We start from the raw sequence: 14487 nt of genomic DNA on the forward strand, positions 1-14487 counted from the left end.
TGCTTTCACTGGTAGCATAACTATAACCCACTGACCTCCTCAGTAAGCTCAGCACTTCTGCCAGCAGCAGAGCACCAACAGTCTGTGTGCCTGTGCTGACATCCCAGTGCCACCACTGCCCCATGCTAACACCAGCTCCTACCACACTGCTTGTCATCTTCTGCCTCCTGCCCACATCTCTTGTTCCTCAACAGGAAATTGAGAATCTCTCATAAGCATTCCCCCAACAACCCCTTATTTTTTTTTCCTAAAGTGTGCAGGAATTTAATATATGGGATCTTAATCACTATCCACTGAAACAGAACAGGCATCCTAAAAGCTCTTCGGTGAGGGGCAAAGGGGCAATCTCATTCTATTGAAAAATCAGGCTAAAAATGGTGAATAATTACTTAGAGAAAATACACCTATTCTCAATACACGGAGGAATGTTTTTCTCCAACAGAAAAAATGAGAACAGCATCACATATCAGTCAATTTCTATGCATTTTTGGATTCGGGTCCCCACGGAACATGGAGAAAGGTTGAAGAACAAAAGGAAGCAATAGCAACCCAACTTTGGGGCCATTTGAGTGCCTAAAGCTCAGTCTGCTGCAAAGGAGTAATTAAAGGGCTAATTTCCTATGGATTTAATCACAGCGCAGTCTCACACGGTTGCTCTGAGGACACTCAAGCATGGCTTAAGCCTGAGAACAGCTCCCAAGGACACAGCTGAAACACTGTGAGATGCTGCTTTGAGGATCCTTACACTGGTTTCCCAGTTGTAACCTTCTGTCTTAGGCCAACTGCCCTTTGCAGACACAAACCCTTGATGAAGGAAAGGGTACGTTTAGGATAAATAGATTATTTAAGCCACTTTTAAAATTAATTTGAATGTGTTCCCAGAGCAGCTTTTATCCAGCTTTATTAAGGCAAAAAAAAAATCTGTTTGGTTATAATAAAGCACAGGGAAATCAAGCACACGATGCTCACTGGAGTGAGACTTCTGGCGCTGCAGTGCATGAGGGCCAGTTCTAATGCAATTATGGAAATAACAGCACTCCACATTACTGTGATTCTCGTTATGGATAAACTGCTCATACTTTGCAGTCACAAGACTGGCAATCCAAGTTTAATTTTCAAGTTTAATGAACATTATTTACCAACTCCTGAACTCATGCTGACGAGCACTTTTCAGAAGGCAGGGTGCTATTAGCTCCTGGCCCACGTGCTCTCCAAAGTCTGCATTTCAAGGTGCCTCCTGGTCCTGCTGCTGAAGGGTCAGAAGTCATTATCGCTTTCCTCCAGAGGCTCTGGTTTCTTTGCTCGGTGGCTGGATTTGCTCGGGGAGATTTCCATGCTGTCATCTTCCACATCCTCCTCCTCATCTTCGTCATCATCCAGGTCAATCTCACTATCCCCCGACTCCTCCTGCAGGAAAGCACACAGCCTTCACCACCACTTCAGCTCTCAGATGTGAGGCATTTTGGGCAGCTCAGAAGCAAAGGACGGTGCTCCTGGCCAGCACTCAGCTGCTCCCTCCCATGCACCCAGTGCAATCACACACCTGAGGGCTATGGGAAGGCCACGTGTCTGCACAGGTGCAGTTCCAGCTTTGGTCTTGTCCCAGGTAGCAGCAGCAGGCTCTTCCAAACCAATGGAAGCCCACAGCTCAGCCCCTCTGGGAGCAGAATGCCCCCATGGCTCCCAGCAGCAGCTCCCACCACTTCACTCAACATGGGCTGCTCCACTCAATTCACAGCAAACACCCTTTCCTGCTTCACAGAGCTGCCAAAAATGAACTTCCTGACTTCTGCTGAATCTGTGATATCAAAAGCCTTGCAGAACTTCAAAGCGATACCTACTGTGAGGCCAAAGAATCAATGCCCAGTGGAAGAAAAATTGCAGGAGAGGAACCCACCTGTGCCTTGGTGATGAGCCCATGCTTGCCTGGCTGTGCTGGGGCAGCTCTCCCCTTGGACAACCAGAGTGGGAAGAACAGGAGAGGCAGAGCAGGAAAAAAAGAAATGAAAAAATAGAAGAACATAAAAGAGAAAAAAAAAAAGTAACCAGAATGGGAGCAGGAGGGAAGGATGCAAAAGATTACAATGAAAATGGGAGAAATTAAGGCTGAACTGTCGAGCTCAGGCAGGTGCCCAGAGAGCTGCTCACCATATGGTAATCCTGTCTGAAACATTCTCGATATGTGGGGCTGTGCTGATGGAGACATAGGAAGGGACTACAAACAGTATGTGGTAAAAAAGGGAAATGGAAAGGGTGGAGAAGTTACAAAGCTGGCAAGGACATGGTCGATGACAGTCAGGCAGTGCTGTAACTGAGGGTGCACTGTCTTTACCTGCAGCACTGACCCTACCCAGAAATGGGTCCAAATGCCAAAGGCATAAAGCACTACCTAGAAGGCAGCGCCCAGCCTCAGCTCGATCCATTCTGGCAGAAGCAAACAGCAGAGCGTGGTCTGTAAGCTCATTTCCTGAGAAAAGGTGAGGATGGACAGAATGAGAGGCAGAGCTGAGAGGATCAACATGGTCCAGCAGTGCAGGGATGACTGAACTCTGAGCACGCCCTCCTCGTTGGCAGGCAGCACTGGCTGGGATGTCTGCTGGATGTCAGACAGAAGGGCTCTGTACGAGCTGTACTGGCTCAAACATGAGCTCACAATCATCACGTTTTTTAAGTGTTTGTACCACTTCTTAACACAGGTTGGGCTGTGCCAGCTGGCATTTTCCCAAACATCAGCTGGGATCAGGATATCCCCACAGATCCTGGCTGTCAGCTTAGATACAGGCACCTTTTTGGGATGGAGAGCTTGTTGTATGGCTGCAAGCCATATCAGAACAGCTGGCTTCAAGGCCAAAGGCTCTGTTTTATCTTCTAGTACAGGTGTAGCCACTTAAGAGTGCCCAGAGGCAAGAAAAGTCAGACATACACCAGAGGCTGAGCATAGCAGTAAGAACAGTGCCTGCTCTACAAACCTAGTTGCCATCTGCTCATCAGGTCAGCTTTACCCAGATGCAAAGCTTTGACACAGCTATATCTGTGAGGCAGGGAGTCCAGAGCTCCAGCTCAGACTTCAGCTCTCATCCCTGTCCCATGCACCCCTGCAGCACTGGTGCTTGAGATGCTGTACATTAGCACAGCTCAGCGAGAGGGTTCCAAAAGGTATGATTTCAGAGTCAATCTGGGGATTCACACCAACACATACAACTCCTGCTACCGATCCCCTCCTATTAATCTGCTCAGCAAAGCAGCATCCCTGTAGCCTGTGTGCCACAACTTACACACTGCAGGCTGAGGTTAAAGCACAGGGCAATGTGCAGAGACCTGAAGAGCAAAAGAACAGTGGAAAAGCGCGTGTGCTGAAGAGGAGAGAGTGGCCAACTGAAGAGAAGAAGGGGAAAAGCGAGCCCATGGCACAGAGAGTGAACAGGCAAGAATCTGTTTCTCCAGCTGAGGAAAGGGCAGGTGTTCTAAAGCATTGTCAGAGGAGCTCTGCAAGCACGTGGGATTGGTTACTTACATCTTCCTCTGTGTCTCCACCCTGCATTGTTCCCACAATCCGGGCACCAGCTCTTCCTGCAGAGCAAAGAGAATCACTATGAAGACCAGAAAATGAAAGATGAAGGTCAGGGTTTCCTTTCAGAGCCCAACCAAATGGCAGCGAGAGGATGAAGTCCCAATGCATGTGAGGCCAGCGTGCCTGCTAACCCAGGAGAAGGTGAAGAGGGTAAGGCTGACAATGTTGTATTGCTAGAGCCACCTTGTGCAGCTGTGACAGTCCTGTAAGCCAAAGCGCAGAGCAGGTTCAAGAGATTCGTATCTTAAGATTTAATACACGTGAGGAACTCCATGGCAATTTTTGACCACTCTTTATACCTTTGGGCAAGGCTCCCAAATCACACAGCTCCATCTATTTGGCTTACTGGAAATTTGGCTAAGAGATTGTATGATTATCATACACAGATATTCCTCATCAGAAGAGCATCCTAGGGTGTGCAAGATTTCAAATTGCTAGCAGAAGGATTTAAGAGACGGAAGTTAGAAAGTGAAGTCAAATAAAACCCAATCGGAAATACAGCAGCAGTTTCTCACTTCAATCAATCAGAACAAAAGAGGGACACTTTCTTGTCTTCAAACCAAAACAACCTGACTGGATGCGCTCCTGGGCAGGCTGCTTGAGCTCATGCTGTTTGAGTAGAGAGGGGTCAGACTAAAGGCTCTCAAAAGGTCCCTGCCAACCCAAATGATTCTGTGAAATGGCATTATCCTCTGCTTTAGCGTATAGAGAACAAAAGCCTGCCTTTTGCCCTGGTAAGCCCTCCTATGCTCAGATCTTTCCTGATATTCCATCAGGGACTGACATCTCAAAGCAATCCTAGGCAATGCCAAGGCAAGCCTCATGAATTTCTTGCTGAGAATACGACGTGCAAGTCTGAAGAGGCAGTTAGTCGTAGGGAATTCTCTGAGAAGGGCTAACGTGCTCAAGCCTTCCTTAAGTACTTTGGGATATATAAAGGCTGTATGAAATGGTGAAGATGCCAGCATGGTTCTCCTTGCCAGGAAGGGAAGCTGGAAGGGATACAGCGGAGCTGTAATGGGGGAATTCCACATGGGGCTGGCTCAGCCTCGCTTCCTGCAGCCATGGCAGTCACTCAGCACTAACTGGATGCCTGTGTAACAACACTGCTGTCACCACTGCATTTCCTCATCCATTTATCACCCCCATCACCAGTTTTCTCCGTGTCAGACAGATACAGATTTTTCACATCTATACAATATATACTTTTTTTTTTTAGCATGGGCACAAAACAACTGTCCAACCTCCTGTGTAGCTCCCCACATTGCCCTCTTTGTAGGTTGATTTGGGTTAGCTGTAGAAAACTGTTACCTACCTCACCCAAAAACACCCCTGCTGTGTCAAGACAGGTAACTTATAGGATCTCATGCCTTTAAATAAGAAGTGGAGCCCTCTGTTTATCCAGCTGCTGACAACACAGGCAGTGGAGATGGAATATATGACGACTCCTGGACAGAGGAGCTCTCTTCAAGCTTTAGAGACATTTGCTCTGATAAATGCTAACCTGTAAGTTCGAGATAGTTATAGCAGACATCATTAGAGGACAACAAAATAGCTTTTTCCACTCAGCATTCAGGCTGGTCCAAGAGTTTAACTGCTATGCAGAATGCTCACAGCATGAAGTGCTGGACAGGGAATGCTTACCTTAAGGAGAAAGTAGCAGGGAGCTTGTGCAATGTGCTGATAAAACAAAGCAGAGAGAGGTCCTGAATATAAAGAGAACCAGGGCATCATGTGAAGAGAGCCACACACTGCTGCCTGAACAGGAGAGAGGGCAGATCTCCCACGTCACAGGAAGAGCTGTGACAAAGGTGGGAGCCTCGTTTGAGCTCTGACACCAAACTCCACATCTTTGTGTGTGCGGGAGCACGAAGCAACAGACAGCCACAGTGCAAATCCCTGTGTGCTGGAGAGGAGGCAGGAACAGCAGCATGTCTGCCTGCACCAGGCAGAGCTGGCAGCCACAGGGCTGTCTGGCACTTGAAATGTGCAGTGCTCTGTTTAGCTGGGCTCAGCTTGCTGTGGCATTAGTGCTGCACCGCTCTGGCCAGAGGCTCACGCAGCTTCCAGGCAGGTGAAAGCCTCTTATGTTGGCTTACAGACAATGTGAATTCAGCTGGGACAGGCTGTACAAAGTGATAATTAGGTAAAATGCTCATAATGAACAGACTGTAATTCACTGCACCTTTAGATTCGAATCCAATCACAGTACAACAGCCACTGAGCTATCAAGGATCAGAAGTGAACGTGCATCCACGATTTTAAGCCTTCTGCCACTCTTCCTCTGCATGTGATGCTTACCATCGTACTACCTGGGCAGCTGCCTACAATGGATCCGCAGGACTGGAATGATTTGTCTTTTTACTCAGTGGTGGGTACATGTTAACCCTGTTCTTGACAAGGAACTTAACCTGAGAGGTTTGGAAACCCACCACGAGGGGAAAACAGATTTACAGCTGAAACCTGCCTCTACTTTGGAGATCTGTTTCCCACTCTTAATTCAGATTTCTACTGTGAGCTCCCTTCCCTCTAGCTCCCAACTTCACAAAGAAAATCAGGACAAGTCTTTTACTTGACCTTTCTGATCCATGCACCCTCTGGGAACTGCCCTCCTATGCGTGAATGTAGCCCTCAGCAGCAGGCTCTGATCTCAGCAGCATTTTCCAGGCGTTGCTAAAGTACAGAGATGAGTGAAGCACACTACAGCTGCTGCCCAGGATGAGCATACTTCTATTTCTTACACCCTCCACGAAAAGGAAATCAGCTTGGAAGGGAATCACCTGCCTCAACCCCATTATTTCAGCCCTACAGCCCTTCCTCCTCCTCCTCTAGGCCCAGCGTTGCAGTGGCCATAATAGAGCTGAAAGCATACAGACACACCTCCTCCATCCCAGCGAGCACTTAGCTTTGATGACACAAAGCACACAACCAAAGACATCTCTGCAGGGAGATGATGATGATGATGGTATGATGGCAGTGACTTCTACTTCAAGTTAAGACAAATTCATTTCCACGAATTCCAAAGTGAAGTCCCTTTTCAGTGGTGCCCAAAACACCTGGCTGTTCCCCTTTCTTCAGCTGCACGAGCCTGTCCAGCAGCTGCCATGTGAGCAAACAAATACTTTGCAGACCCTTACCTGGATGATAGGAACTACAGAGATCTGCACAGAAATGCATTAAGATCAGAAGAGCTGCTACGTTGGTGTTCTTCCTTCCCAGATGAGTTTCCTCAGAGCACTGCAGTCAGATCCCCCGGCTCCTGAAACACTTACAGTGCTGACAGTTCTCCCTCCTCTTTGATCTCACGAAGCCCCAGTAAGAGTCAAATCACACTTTGTGATGTTCCCAAGGACAGAATTTGTTGAGATCCTCATCGCTGCTCCTGAACACACTGACTGGGGGGAACAGTGAAAGAGGAAACCGCATCCTGCACCAAGCTGCATGCAAGGAAGAGGCAGCTCTGCATGTATGGAAGGAGCTGAGAGATGAGGGCTGGGATCACACATGTCAACAATACCTGGACAATTGCAGTGGGCCACAGCACACTTTTCCCCAACAGAATTCCTTTCCACTAAAGCCAAGAACACAACACATTGAGAAAACCTGCAGAACTGTTGACCATCTCTTGTTTGTAAAGATAAATGCACTTGTACATTGATCTTGGACTTAAAACTGTAATTTCCTTTAGGAACTGAGAGAAGGAAAGAAATACAACTAAGATTTAATGTATATTTTTTTAAAAAGTGACACCCACAGGAACTGAATGTGGAAAGGCATCAAGGAAGGAGCAGGCAGCTCTTGCACATTTGTAACTGAAACCCTCAGTTCTCCTTCACACCAACAGCATGCCCCTAGCTTCTGTGCACTGGAGGAGGTTGGAGAGAAGTAAGGAGCTCTAGAAATTTAGCAGCAGAAGCCTGAACATAGTTATGAGCTGGGGAGAGAACTGCCACAAGAGAAGTCTGACCACTGAGAACAGATCAGGACTTCGTGTGTTGAGGAGGGATTTGGAGCAGGACTGTGCAGACTCTCCAGGGAGGACTTCTTGCTGCTTTGCAAAAGTTCCCATTCCCTCTGAAAATGTGAGGGCTAATTCACCCCCTGTGGCCTTTCCCCAGCACACAGTCTATCTTTGGCTCTAGCCCTCTGTCTGCAGCCAGCTCCTACTTAATCATCACCAAGAGAAGCTTAAGAAGTAGGACAGGGAAGCTAAGTACCATCATCATCTCAAAACACTGACTGTGCCATAAAAGCAGCATGCTTCAGATGTGCTGCTCTGCACACATTGCCTGAGATCCATCTCTCCAGGCCTGGAAAACCCCACAGGCACAGAGCAGCTGGCAATAGCAAGCCAGCCCATGTCCATGGAGCCACTCTCCCTGCCCATCCCCAGATGCATCTCTGTTTCAATTACTGTCTATTTGCTTCCACCCTCTTCAGTTAGGTGCACCTGGCTTTCTTAAAAAATAAAAAATCCTCTCTTCTCATCTGCTCTTGACACATTTGTTTTCACTGCATTAGACAGTGCAGATTTTCACAGGCTTTTATCCATTCACTTGCAAGCAGTCTTGCTAATAATCTGCCTGCAGCTCTTCATTATCACACTGATCCTCTGGTCACTTCTGTGAAGGTAAGAGGCTCTCCCTGTTTGTGGGCAGATTATTTGCAGAGCAACATTCAGCATTTGATAAAGCAGTTTTCTTTCAAGAAAGACCAAAGAGAGCTGAAGCTCTCAGAAACAGAATGGTCTCCATAGCCCTAACATGACAATGCTGCCCCTCAGTACTGAAGCAACAAAAGGAGACAGGAGCTATAACATTTGGATGACTGATATGTGGGAGCTGAAGACCATGGCAGCATGGAGGATACTACAGATAGGCACAGCACTAATCCCTTCTCTTCCATTCAATAACATTTCCAGTGCCTACCTTCTTCCAAGCTCAGTGTGTGTGCCAGTGCTGTCTCTGGCTCGTGGTGCCACACTGTGCTCCAGACCTCCAGATGAATGAGACTGAAAAGATGGATCTGCATATATCATTGCAACATCACTGTAAAATCCACTTTAATTCAAGGATAGATTCTTAGAAAGACCCGGAATGGTAGTTTCTACATCCCCAGGATGAGGCTTTGCATTTGTCTCCCAGACACCTGTACCATCTGCATGTGAACAACCATGCTGCTCTAAAGCACTGGCCTATGGCTTGCTTCAGGGGATAGGCTTGTCTGCATTGCAGATGGTTAAGATCTTGCAACACTGCAAGATCTCCTTTTTCCCTGGCTCCCTGACAAAACAGAGCCTTATTCCAAACACCAGCACTAACTCACAGTTTGACCTCAGAAGCTCAAGCATCTGCAATTTTGTTTGTGTTACAGCCTCACTTATCTACAGCCAGAGAGAATAAACGTAGATGTGAATTTTTATTTACATTTACAATACTCCAATTAAAAGATGCAGATGATAAATCAACACACTCTCACTTATTAAAGCAAATGATTAGCAACACATGGATTTATTCAGGAAGTCACATCAAGGAGACTTGCCTGTAACTGTGTATCAGGTTGGATATTAGGAAGCATTTCTCTGAAAGAGTGGTGGGGCATTGGCACTGCTGCCCAGGGGTGGGGGAGTCACCTGGAGGTGCTGAAGAACCGTGGGGATGTGGCACTGAGGACGTGGGCAGTGGGCACAGCAGGGTGTGTTGATGGCTGGATGTGATGATCTTTGTGGTCTTCTCCAACCTTAACCATTCTGGTTGTATGAAAACAGGCTGTCCAGCACCTACCACTTTGGTGGCTGTACTGGTGAATCAGTGTAAAAATTTAAATTCTGTGGAGACAAAGGCTCCATAACCCATTTCAACTCCCTTCCTAACCAGTCTATTCCTCTTTGTACATGGGAAATAAAGATTTGATTTTCTCTGTGTACCACAAGAGCTGGCAGCCTGTCACGTCTCCTCCAGCTCATGCTCTTTTCTGCTCCATGGGAGACTAAATCCTATACCTTCAAGTCTTTTAATTGGCAAAAGAATAAAACCAGGAGCGATACTGTCAAAGCTGCATTTTAGTTGGCATTTGACTGCATTTAGACAGTCCTGCTGAAAGGACTTGAGAGAGAAACTACGTTGATTTTTCCTCAATTATACCAAGTGGCCTAATAAGAGTGATTATCTCTCCCTATGAATCTTGCTCCTCTAATGGTGAAACACATTGGAATATCTGCCCTCTTATTACAGAGGGAGGAAATCTTCTCTTAGAGTACTAATAACCTGTTAATTAGAGATGTAAAACTGAATCACATCACAGGAACTGACCACAGCAGTCTGTTTCTTCCCAGCAAGAGAACAAAGAAAATGATACTTCTGAGCTGTATAACAAGACAATCCTTCAAAAGAAAGTGAATCTCTTGAGTTTAAGCGAAGAGAAAAAGTGGTAATTAATAAAAATAGTGTTCTTATTATGCTGCCTTAAATGCATTTTAAATGCAAACTACCCGTGCTGAAGGACTCGTACAGACTCTGTTTAACGACAAATGGCCAGCAAATGTTCAGGCTCAATTTGCCAAAGAAGCTGAAGCACCTTGACGTTAATCTCAGCTCCTGACATTGACTCCAGCACTTCAGTTTATGAGGGTCACAGTCAAACACAGCACCTCACTGCTGAGGAAGGACCAGAAGGGCCCATTTACACAGAAAGAGGCAAATGGGAGCCTGTACCCAAGGCTGGAGCTGCTTGTCTGGATCAGGCTGGTGCTCTGGAAGGAAAGCTTTGGCTCACCAAGGCAGAAATAATGCTTTCCCTAAGTCTAACTATGTTTGCATCCACCTCTGCCAGTACAGACTGTGCTGGAGCACAGTAGGACTGGAATGCAGTGAGTAAGAATGACAGAATGCAGCCTTTCTCCTCCTGGGTGAACTGTGCAAAAGGCATCTCAGAAGCCATCAGAACACATCTGGAGTTGGTTCATAGAACGTGAGAGGCAAAAAGAGGACCAAGCCAAGGGAGACTTCCAAATTACACAAAGATACTGTGAGCAAAAATCAGCATGGCCACCAAGCAGTCAGCAAGCTGCAAATTGAGAACATGCAAAAGCCAGAGGATAATCACATGGCAGAAGCAGTTTATAGAAGATCAGGAAGAGACCCACAGAAGCTGCAGCCAGTAATTGGATGCTCTGTTGGGATGCCGCTCAGATGAGGCATCACAGGCAGCTACAGCCAGCCCTCAAAACAGTGTACAGACTTTTCTCTGAGTAACTGTAAAAGTTGTTCACCAATAGAGGGCTTCTGGCACTTTTCAAGAATTTTCAATTGTTACGAAAAGCAGAAATGTGGATAAAAGTGCTTGAATCGTATCAATTTGATAACTTCAGCTTCCTGCTCTGGTCTCAATAAGAAAGAGGAGAGCAGAAAGCACATCTGCAGCCTGTCCAAGTAGCAAGTTCTAGCAGAAGTAGTGGTACATGAAATTACCCACACTGGCACTTCATCCAGAGCCCAGAGAGGCTTTTGCTGATGCTCAGAACCATTCACAGCCAACAAGAACACTGCTGAGAAATAACTCTATTTTCTGGTTTCACTTTTTCCCATATAAGTGTAAGACAGACCCTCAGTCTGTTATTTTTCTGAGTTGCTCCTGATCTGGGCTCCGTGGGAATCAGCAGCCAGAGGCTGAAGTTCCACTCTGCGTAATAGCAACAGAAGTCAGATGTCCTTCCCTGGCAGAAGTAACCCAGGTGTGCTGTGCCCACGGCTGTCAGTGCAGGAGGCTTTGCAGACTCACTAAAGGTCTCATTTTGAAGATGACCCTACCATAGATAATGTCTACACCTAGAGGGAAATGAATACTTCGCCGTGAGAAATCATAATACCTTGCTAAGGCTTTGTACAAAGCTACTTCTGAACCTGGAAGGCAATACCAAGGAAGGATTGTTCTCCCTTTTTTTTTTTTTCTCTTCCTTCAGTAAAGCCTCCTTAATTTGCTCCCTGAAAGTACTATATTTTCTCCACACGACACTGACCACTTACAGCATGCAAAAACAGAGCAGTGCCAATGCCCTTGAATGATAACTGTCTTTTATATTTAAGGTTACTTAGATACTTTGAGCAAGTCCTTTAGAATAAAGGCAGGGAAGGAGAGGAGGAAGTACCTGGCACTAGCATCTCCAAGGCCACGTGCTGCTTCCCGAGCTGCCTGTCCTCCACTTCACTGTCAGAGCCTTCATCCTCCTGAATCTCCACGTCAGAATCATCATTATCTGGTTAAAACAAAAGCAGGATACACATCATTCAAACCAATCCACAACAGCCCAGAATTGCAGTTGCATACAAGAGATGCTAGCACTCTCTTTGTTCAGCCCACGATTAATTCAGAACACAGCTCTGCTGACACATGCAGGGGAACAGCCAGCTTCCACACCCTCACTAAGGAAGATATCTTCATACAGAAGTGCCAAAGAAGTTGAGATGAACAGAGTGTACAATACTAACAGCTGTCTTGAGACCATCCTCAGATCATGCCAGAAGCAATGTTCTCAATACGCTCTCAGAGTATGAACCATGCATACAGTCAGGAGGAGATATTTCAGAAACTGAGTTCAAAATGAAAGTCTTCTAAAAGCTTTTGGAAAGCGTGAACTTACTAATACATCTCCTGTTCTTCCAGCCTGCCATTAGTGATACCAAAAAGGTCTCCTTAGACTCTGCCTTTCACTTAACCATAGGTTAGAAACACAGAGGGGCGATGCTCCAGCAAGAAGTGCTCTGCAATGCCTCAGGGGATCGGTGGTGCTGTGACAAAGCCAGCAGGACTGGGTGTGAAGTCAGCACTCCAAGAGTTGCTCATTGTTTACAGAAAGCAAATCTTTCCTAAGTACACTTAATTACACACGGCTGAGCTGAAAATGGAAATAACTAATTATGATTAGCGATGGGTTGGCACATCCTTGCAACACTTAATTATCAGGCAATATACAAATATCATACATTTTTCCATATTTTTTTTCACTGCAATATTAAGTTAATGACAAAATATAGCAGCAAGGGATATATTTGATATCCTGGAAAGATTTCAAGGCTCCAACAGCATTAGCTACAATTTCTGTATGCATTGCACTTTCTTCTTTGGCAGGTGACCGAATCACTGTGTGACCTGAATGCTGCTTCTGTTTGCTGGTATTCAGGAAAGCCAGGTTTTGTTCAGGCAACCCCCTTGGGAAGACCCATGCGTGGCCTACATAAAGGATTCAGAGCCACGTCCCGTGCAGACCTCCATCAGCACTGTGACTGACATGCCCTCCCTTCTTTTGGGCTTATAGATTATATCACATGTGCTCCTCCTGTTTCTCAGCCCTACCACCCAGAGCTGAGGATGCTGCCTGCGGCCCTATGAGTGCTGTGCCCATTGCAGAGCACACCATGCACGTCCCATTAGCACTTCCTCCTTCTCACCTGGCTCTCCCAAGCTGCCAGCTGAGTGTGTACTAATGGAGCTGCTGCTTTCTGGCAGCAACTGAAGTGACAATGCAGTGAGCACCCTCTGGGGACAGGACCTGGAGCCCTGCAGAGGCACCGTGATGCCATTCTGCACTGGGTGAGGCACAGCTCTACCAACCCAGGCCTTTGATTTTCCACTGTGCTTTTTAAGAAACTGATTTTTTAACCATTTATGGCAACAGGCTCTCAGAGAAAACACGCAAAACATGCTTTCCTTCAGACAAGGGTAAGGTGACAAGGACAGGAATGGATCTGCCATCATCCCTTTGCCATATGCATAGGAGTTCTCTCCCAGCTCAGCTTGCAAAAAGGAAGCTCTGCTCATCATGTAATTCCTCACAGTGCCTTTCCATTGGAAAGCGGGCCCAGCAAAGAGATCCCACCGTGAGCAGTGCTTTGAGATAGAAGTGGTACCTACTGCAAAGAGAGAATCAAGGGCCAGAGGGCCTCAAGCTGCTGCTTTATGAAAGGAAATGCCTTCAGCACAGCTTTTTTTCCCCACATCCAATCTTTCCTTCTTTCACTCATTTTCTCTGCCCCTCTGAAGCCCCTTTCTTACCCTATTGCTTTTATCTTTTTCCCCCACTGCCTTGGATGCTTTAACTCCCCTCAGCCAGCGATCCAGCTGCAGCTCTCTGCGTTCAGCTCGTGTTTAGGAAGCAGAGGACTGCGGGCAGCCCCCAGAAGCACACCGGTGCCCCAGTTCCAGCTCTCAGCTCTCCCAGTGTGCCTACCAGGTCACATCAACGCCTGCTTTCACCTACATGCTTTGCAAATCCTTCATTACTTCGCAGTAAAAATGAAGAGAAGGGTCATCAGGTGAATTATCAGCACGTAAATGCAGTGCACCATTTTTGCAGCTGTGCTGGGACTTGGAAACAAATCTTGTTATGGAGCTTAAGAGTTGGGGCTCCCTGAGCAGCCTTGAACTGTGCAGCACAGAGCATAACATGGAGCTTCACCGTGCTGCTATAGCGAAGGAGGGCTGCAGGAACAGAGAAGCCAGACTGCAAAGGCAAATCCAGCAACAGCCTGTGACCCTGAGCCTCCTCTGCCCACACCTGGACAGAAGTGAGAACTTCTCACTTGCAATAAAACCAATGCATTGCTCTAACCTGCTGCTTTGTGACAGTTGGCTCCGGGTCCCACCACCCAGTCCAGCTCTGCCTGGGGTGCAGCAGGGCACAACGGCACCAGGCCCAACCACCAGGGACACAGAAGCAGAGAACATAACTAAAAATGTATTTAAATACACAGGACGTAAACAAGCTGTGTCCAGGCTTCCTAGTGGGCTGAAACAGCAGGTTGGTCCAATGCTCTGAGTGACCTGTCCTACATACAGCAGTATAGGATTCCCTCACCCCATAGTCCTCATTGTATTTGCCCAGTATGTTCTGTTTGCACCAAAATATTCTTGAGTCCAAA

General features: G+C 46.8%; 1 long non-coding RNA gene across 1 annotated transcript; it reads right to left on the bottom strand.

Moving 5' to 3' along the window:
• Window positions 1-875: 875 nt before the first annotated feature.
• Window positions 876-11905, bottom strand: LOC104913353. The gene is made up of 3 exons (XR_795316.3): window positions 11718-11905; window positions 3515-3570; window positions 876-1407 (listed from the first exon to the last, which is right to left on the bottom strand). It is a non-coding gene; the product is annotated as an uncharacterized LOC104913353 (long non-coding RNA).
• Window positions 11906-14487: the final 2582 nt, after the last annotated feature.

The sequence above is a fragment of the Meleagris gallopavo genome, chromosome 16, assembly GCF_000146605.3.
Source record: "Meleagris gallopavo isolate NT-WF06-2002-E0010 breed Aviagen turkey brand Nicholas breeding stock chromosome 16, Turkey_5.1, whole genome shotgun sequence".
Classification (NCBI taxonomy): Eukaryota; Metazoa; Chordata; class Aves; order Galliformes; family Phasianidae; genus Meleagris; species Meleagris gallopavo.